Source organism: Gouania willdenowi, chromosome 19, assembly GCF_900634775.1.
Source record: "Gouania willdenowi chromosome 19, fGouWil2.1, whole genome shotgun sequence".
NCBI lineage: Eukaryota > Metazoa > Chordata > Actinopteri > Blenniiformes > Gobiesocidae > Gouania > Gouania willdenowi.
Window position 1 is genome coordinate 21,299,324 of NC_041062.1, and position 8,443 is coordinate 21,307,766.

At 37.4% G+C, this 8,443-nt stretch overlaps 1 pseudogene; it reads right to left on the minus strand.

The window, feature by feature from the left end:
* Positions 1–7,512: 7,512 nt before the first annotated feature.
* On the minus strand, positions 7,513–7,630 carry LOC114482063 (uncharacterized; annotated as a pseudogene).
* Between the last annotated feature and the right edge of the window lie 813 nt (positions 7,631–8,443).

Below are 8,443 nucleotides of genomic sequence, written 5' to 3' on the forward strand. Positions count from 1 at the left end.
TGAAAGTATAGAAATACAGTTCTTTAAGGTTGGGTGTTTTGTTAAAAAAAAAAAATTAAAAATTTGAAAATTAAAAAAAAACATTTTTTTTTTTCCAGAAATTCCAGGCAAAACCACATCTTGCGCCTGCGGTGGGACCCAGACTTCAAGTACCCCCTGTAGTGCCATTACATACCCCCATTTGAGAAACACTGATTTAATGGTAGGGTAGGCGATTTTCAAAAGCTAGCATGATTTTGAATGTAGCTTCCCCAACGGCTGTCAGCGGTGATGTGCTTTCAGTGTGAGCTCGTGCATGCAAGGGGTTGAGAACGAGAATGGAGACAGGAAGAAATGATTGGTTAAAAAAAAAAAACAGTTTGTTTTTTTCCATTGGTCAAAGTTTTTACAGATTTACAGCTGCTGCAATAGATGGATTTCCTTCGTTCCTTTTTCAGAGCACATAATATCTTAATTTCTGTCAGGACATGAAGACAATTTCAGTGATGAAGGTGATACAAATGTGTGAGGTAAAGGTGAACACTATCCATGAGGCAGACTATCTCCTTCCTCTTGATCAAGCAACATTTCATGAGTGCTTTTTCAGCACAAGGATCAGAGTCAGAAACAAAAGCAACAAGGGAGAAAATGTAATTTATACGACATCTCTGCAAATGTTTTTCAGTCATGAATACTCCATAAATAACCTTCACTTTAATGCTCAACTTTTTGATACACCTTATGGAGTTTAGGTTTGCACATCATTATCCATTAGAGCAAAATGATTAACAACCAGCACAATATAGTAAAAAAAATAAAATAATTAAAAAAAAATAGGATGGAGGACCTATGTGAAGAAAGGGGAGTGCCTCTTTAGGTGTTCCATGAAGCAATCATAGCACTACAAAGCTTTTCCACTCTGTGTGTGTGAGTGTGTATCTGTGTGGTTAAGTGGGCTTTTTGCAGTCCATCTCCACGCTGCAATTCTGTACTCAGGCTCATGTATGACATTGTGAGTGTGCCAACCTCTCCTAACCTGCTCAGTGCTCACACATCCTAATAGAACGGAGTCAGGTCGTCACTGGTAAACACAAATGGCCCAATTCACCAAGATTCCAAATAAAGAGTGCTAAATATGGTGCACAAGCTAACTGTGTGTTTGCTTGTTACATGTCATCTACTAAGATCTCACTGTTTATATAAGGAATCAGGGTTGGGGTCAATTATAATTGCAATCATGACATTGGTAATTAATTACAATTAGGATGTAATTACAATTGAAATTGTAATTTACTTTAGAAAAAATGTCAATGTACAATGTAATTAAACTGGGGAACCATGTAATTCTATGATTTATACATAGGCCTATGTAGTAAGTAAAAGATTATTAAAATGTGTTTCATATCAAGTAAACCCGTTTGTTCTCTTGAGGATCATTGTATCATTAAAAAAAAAGTTGAAATCTAGAGGTATACTGACAGAAAAATGATGAATTCTGTGCTGATTTAGACAAAGGTTGTCAATGATTTCATCACTCAGAGCATTGAGTCAGTGCAGCGATGCATCGGGTAGAATAAATGTTCAGTAGAGTTGTTTCACTGCTGTTTGTCCACCAGGTTGTCAGTCTATTTCTTGAACCCCACAGGATTTTTGATGTCATTTCCAACAACTTTTGGAGATGTTTCCCATCTTGACCATTGGGTATAAAGCAGTCTAACCCCCCTGTATAAGACGCCACTCTTATTGCAGGGTTTGAAAGAAACAAGTTGGTGGTCACCAGTAGGGGTGTGTTTTTTTTTTTACTGAAATTTTTTTTATTTTTTTTATTTAAAGGGGACATATCATGCTAAATTCACTTTTTTAGCCCTTATATGCATTTTGATGTATATTTAGAGTGTTTAGAAGTACAGAAAAGTTCAAATTAGTCTCTTCAGGTGCTCCATTGATATCTTTATATTCTGTTTTGGTCATATTTTTCAATCTGTTTCGATTTTTCGATTCTCTATTACGTTTTTTGAACAATGACGTCACAGTATTTGCAGCGGAACTGCCAAATTAGGACATCAACTCCAGGCCCAACACTTCGAGCAATCCGCCATTTTTATTTCTCGCTGTGATTTTGTAGTTCAAAATGTTCGGTTGTTGGATGTAGTAACCCACACGCTTCATTACACCGTCTCCCAGCATCAGAACCTTTTCGAAGTGCCTGGTTGAGTTTTATTTTTCACGGAAATGTACCCACATCTGTGGGTAAGGTCATTTTTGTGTGTGCAAAGCACTTCAAGGGTGACTGCTTCATCAACCTCCACCAGTATAAAGAAGGATTTGCCGAAAGACTTTGTCTGATTGAGGGTTCAATTCCTTCTATCTTTGGAGACGACGAACATTGCACTTCGGTAAGCTGTAAATAACGCTAAAAATTGTGATGATAAGACGTCCCTGTCATTGTTTTGTTAGCATTAGCAGTTGCACCGTCTTCATTTGTTAGCGCTCGTTTTAGATCTTGATGATATGGCCTACATGGCTTAATTTAAGTCTAAAGTTTTCATTATTCATTTCATTTTGCCATTTTTGTCTCTGAAAAGACTGTATTAAAATGCATTTTGTGACGTTAGCTTGGCGCTAGCGTTAGCTTGGTGCTTGTGTTAGCTCACTTGTTAGGGTTCTGCAGGTTCTTCATCTTCATATTCATCTCGCTCCGCCAGGTCAGACTCTGGCTCGAACATGTAAGGCTGGATGGACAAGTCTTCTGTGGTTGACATTTTGTAAATAACATGTGAATAAAAAGTTTCTGCGCCGCTAAATAATCGTATCTCTTCTATCAAACTACAAAAATGGCTGAACAGGGTGGAGTTGAGCCGAGTGTCACCTGAAGAGGGGGCGGGGTATGGAGTGTCTCATTTGCATTTAAAAAGACCGTATCAAAGCGAGTTGCTCTCAGAAGCACATCAGAAAAGGGGTAGAAAAGGGGTGGAGCTATAATACTGAGGAATTCAGACCCAAGCATTGCAGTTCCGCTTTATATAGACCACAACTGTATGATTTATATCTAAAAAGGAAGGACTTAAATGCATGATATGTCTCCTTTAATGTTTAATTTTTTTTTTTTTTTTTTTTGGGGGGGGGGTATTTAATCAATATTTTTGTGTATTTGTGAAATATTTCAGTGGTTACAATGGTTTTGTGTTGCAATGGTTATTTGATGCACTTGATTTTATGATGGCAGTGTGTAATGTCTACAATATTTATGTATGCACAGGCATTTTATTTTCATATAATCTGTTCAGATCAGTGTTTAAACTGACACAATAAGATAAATTATAAATTGTTCTTATTTTTGTGCATTGTCAGTAACTCAGGGTGATTTGTCCTTAATGTTCTCACTTACCTTTGTTACAATGCTGTAATAATGTTGTCATGGTTACTTTGAGACTTCTACACAGTAGTTTCAGTGAAAAGAAACTTCATTTTATGATGGCAGTGTGTAACACTGCATTTCATTTTTTTCAGTGAAGATGTAAAAAACACTAATAATAAATAGGATGTTATGAAGCAAATGGTTTTGACTCAATTTGTCCTCTGAATGATCAATATCTTCTGATTAACATATACAGCAACTTGATTTTTCATCTCTATGTTTAATTTTGATATTAACTGGGTAGAATATCATGATATATTGTGACATATCACATTGTCCTTGCCAATACTCACCCCTAGTCACCAGCAGGACTTGAACCCACGATCCGTGCCCTGAGAGGCAGTGATGCCCACCAGTGCACCCACAGAGTGACCCTGGAGAAAAGTCACCTCTGCATCTTCAGGATTCATGCATTGAGCAAGACAATATCTGTCATCAAATGTGTTGAATGAATGCTAAGTTTTAACACACACCACAATAACTCATCACATCTCTACTCCAGACAAATGTCTTGGTATTCACACATCAGTTGAGTCAAATTGAATTCCTACTTCTCTGCATTATTTCTAATGATGTATCTTTCTCATGGTGGTTTCCTTCTGTCTATGGGCCTCTCTAACAAACATGATTTATACATGCAATTTGGCTTTATTTTATTGTCTTTATTTCTTTCATTCATAACATTTAACGGAGAAATAAATGTCTCAAATTGGATTTCTCTCAATATCAGCTGGGACTTTGTATGATGAGCTTCTGCCTAAGACGAAATAAAGGGAAGTGTGGCACAGCAGCCCTGCTCGATGCTGGATAATGATGGAAAATGTCTGTTTGCTTTCTCACAAAGGATGTCCAACAAGTTCATAACATTTACCAACCGTTAATCGCTTCTTTGTCAGATAATAATCTCACCAGCCAAGATATAGAATAAAGTGTGATTTGCATGGTTTCATGGGTTCAGGACAGGGTTTCATGTCCACAGGGCGTCCCAACCATTGAGTTTGAATGGGAGCAGTTTGAAAATAATGATTAAATTGTCGATAGTGCTTCGTTTTTTACCGTAGAGTTTAGCAGTTGATGAGATAATAAAGAAAGAAAATGAGAAAATGTCTTTAATTCATCATAAAAGTTATACATGGTCCCCAGACGTGTAAAGAGTACGAATATAACCTACTCAAGTAAAAGTACTGTTTCTTGATTAAAATTGTACTAAAGTACAAGAGTAGCTGAAATAAATAATACTCAAAGTAAAAAATACTTGTTACTTTCCACCCCCTACGTTTATTTTTGGTAATAAATCTTGCTACCGTGTCATTGTCTGAGTTTATCTCGTACTGAGATCGATTATGAGCATGTGCACTACTGGAAAATGAATTTTTGCAAGTTCCGCTATGAGTTTTGCTACTTCCGCCATGCTGAGATTGAAAATTCAATTTCAAAGCTAATGTTCAAGGCTAATGTTATTTGACGAGTGCTGAATGGTTCCTTTTCTTGGGTAAAAATGTATAACTGCTCAATATACGAGGCAGGGGAGGTTCCAACGTCACAAAGCCTATAAACTACTGGCCCATATCTAAACTTCCGTTCATTTAAAAAATCATGGAAAAAGTGGTGACTAAGCAGTTGACCTAGTTCATGGAACAACATAATATTTATGATAAATATCAATCTGGCTTTAGATCAATCCACTCCACTTAAACTGCTCTTCTGAAAGTTTCTAGTGACGTGATGATGGCCGCTGACTCTGGTCGCTACTCAGTTTTGGTTTTACTTAATCTGACAGCTGCCTTTGACACTGTAGATCACAGTATACTGGTTGATAGGCTTCAAACCGAGATAGGATTTTCTGGTGCTGTTCTCCAGCGGTTTAGTTCTTATATAAATGGAAGAACTTTTTAATGTTGCTTTTAACGATGTAATGTCTAATGTGTCGGACCTGTCATGTGGAGTAGCCCAGGGCTCGGTTCTCCCTGTTTTCTTTTTGTTGTACCTGATGCCTCTTGGTCGGTTGATCCGTGGTTTTAAAAATGTGTCCTATCATTTCTATGCAGATGATATTCAGCTGTATTGCTCTTTCAATGATTCTGAGTTTCACTTCTTATCTGAATTCCAGGAATGTGTATCTGCTATCAAAAACTGATTGACATTGAATTATCTGCAGATAAATTCTGGAAAAACAGAAACTCTGATCATCACAAAAAGTTCCCTTTGATCAAGAACTCCCTTGGTGTTCTGGGAACATCTGTGAAAAACAGTCTCAGAAACATTGGGGTTGTTTTTGATAAATCATTGTCTTTGGAGGGACACTGTCGTCAACTGACTAAAAACTGTTTTTATCATCTGAGAAATATCTTCAAAGTGTGGAATTTGTTGTCCAAATCAGATCTCGAAATGATCATACACGCGTTCATCTCGGCACTGATTGATTACTGATTCGGTTTTTCCCTGTTTTAACGAGTCAACTCTAAAGAGATTTCAGATTGTTCAAAATGCTGCTGCCAGACTTTTGACCGGTGCTCCCAGAACAGCCCACATTCTTTCCGGTTTTCATTGGCTTCCAGTCAATTTTTGTATTGAGTTTACTTACTTTCCGTGCGATGCATGGTCAGGTCCCTCAATACATCACTCACTTGTTGTACCCCTACACTTCAGGGCGCACCCTTCGGTCATCAGGCCAGGGTCTCCTAATGATCCCAAAAACTAATTTTAAAACCCGGGGTGACCTGGCGTTCCAGGCGGTAGCACCAAGACTCTGGAATAGCCTACACCAGTCCCTCCGTGAGCTTGTCTGTGTGGACTCTTTTAAAAAGCATCTAAAGACCGCGCTTTTCAGAAAAGCTTTTGGTTAAATTGCTTTTCATTTTTATTATCTTTTTATGATGTTCCAATACTGTTGTTTTAAATCATCTTGTGTTTTATTATCCTTTTGTGATGTTGCTGCTGTTGTTTTAGTTTCATCTTTGCCTGTACAGCACTTTGTGATTTTATCTGTGAAAAGCACTATATAAATAAAATGTACTTACTTAATTACTAAAGAAAGGATAGACAGGTGAATCTTCTTCATGGTGAAGGGTAATTCATTATAATATACATTTTTTTCAAACATTAATCATTGTTTGATTTTTTATTGGTGGTCGACTGATGTGATGTTTTAAGCATTTTTTAAATCAGTACAGCAATCTCTGTGCATGGCTAATCCAGCACGGGTACATCTCAGTACGTAGCGGTCACGTACTGAAATTGTAAGAGAATCACAGTACGGAGGTAAACTCAGACCGTGACACCGTTTCCCTTGCATACAGTAAACATCACATGCATGAACTGAAAAAGGAAGAGACGACATCTTGCACTATTGGAACTTACTTTTAATTTTCCACAAAGGCATCTGTACAAAATAGGTGAAAAAGGGTTTGTCTAAATGTACAATTGTTATTTAAATAAAATAACCTCAATAAATTCACTTCAAAATAAAAAAAAATATCAGGCTCTAGATATAGCTGCATTTATGAACTCTAAAACTGAGAAAATAACCTCCATTTAATGCTGTTTTGGCACCATGCATTACGTTTAATCTGATTGGTCGGCTATGATGTGATGCATTTGATTGTTGTCTGGTCGTTTTATTTTTTGTAGTTTCACAATGTCTGTTGATTGTTTTAAAACAAAAAATAATAATTTAATCAGTTACTTTTGAGTGTAGAAATGTAACAAATTACTTATTTTGAAACGTACTTAAGTACAAGTAAAATCACTGATTTGGAAATATACTCAAAAAAAGTACATGAACCCATAAAAGCAACTCAATTACAGTAACGTGAGTACTTGTAATCTATTACTTTCATCCCTGATGGTCCCAACTTACTGCTTAACATGCAAAAACATAAATAACAATACATCAGTTTTATATAGCGCTTTTTTGGACACTCAAAGCGCTTTACACTTTCTCTACACTTAGTGGTGGTAAACTACTATTGTAGCAACAATAGTACGGACGCGCAAAGTGCGCCATCAGCCTCTCTGACCACCACAAACACTCACTCACACACTACATTCATGTCGGTGAAGGGTCTTGCCCAAGGACACAGTGACAGATACCACTGGTATGTAGCTACTGTCCCCCACTGTGGCACCTGGAATTCTCCGTGGTCTCCCATCCAACTACTACCCAGGCCCAGACCTGCTTAGCTTCTGAGATCTACCGAGATCGAGCAATGACAGGCTGGTATGACCACAAAACACGTGCTACATAAAGAGCGACACAGTCCCAATGTGATGTGATGTCATCACACACTCATGATTGTAACCAACTTTGATAAGCAGTGTTTCAGATCCTTCAGTGTCTAAATGCTGAAGTCCTTCTTCCAACCTGTGGTGGCCAATCCTATGTTAGTATTTATTTTTGTTGTTCTTATACTGTGTTTCTGCAAATGTGAATTTCCCTTCTGGGGATCAATCCAGGTGTATTCTATTCTATTTCTAAACACATACACTGAGGAAGTTCTGTGTCCTGTCATGTACGTAGATATTAAAATATTGTCAATTTTTAGGTTTTGTTTTTTTTAAAGAAATTCCTTCCCTACAGGTACGTCCACTTATGTCATCTGCAGTCAACAGAGTATGAATAATTTAGGTAATTGTAACGTACGCTCTCAGAAGTTTTGGGAGAATTCCTGCTACAAGTCACCGTGTCCATCACAAATGACCCCATGACCCGTGACATCACCAGTCCCCTTACACAGTTATGAAAAGGTTGATCATGGTCCTTGGAAAGGGAGCAACATGGGCAGGGAGAGATATTAAATTGAGATTAAAAACTAATATTGTTATTATTGTCCAAGTGTCCTTCAGTCGTATTTGCAAAAACACATTCCAATGTGTCTTTAAAGTCTCCAACACTTTGCCTAATATGAGTGCATTACACAATCAAATCAAATATTCTACTCAAACACTTCTTAAACCAGCGTCTATCATTTGGCATAATGAACAAAAGCCCAGTGGGTCCACCTCTTATTAGAGATGACTGTAATGGATTGATGATGATGACAATGT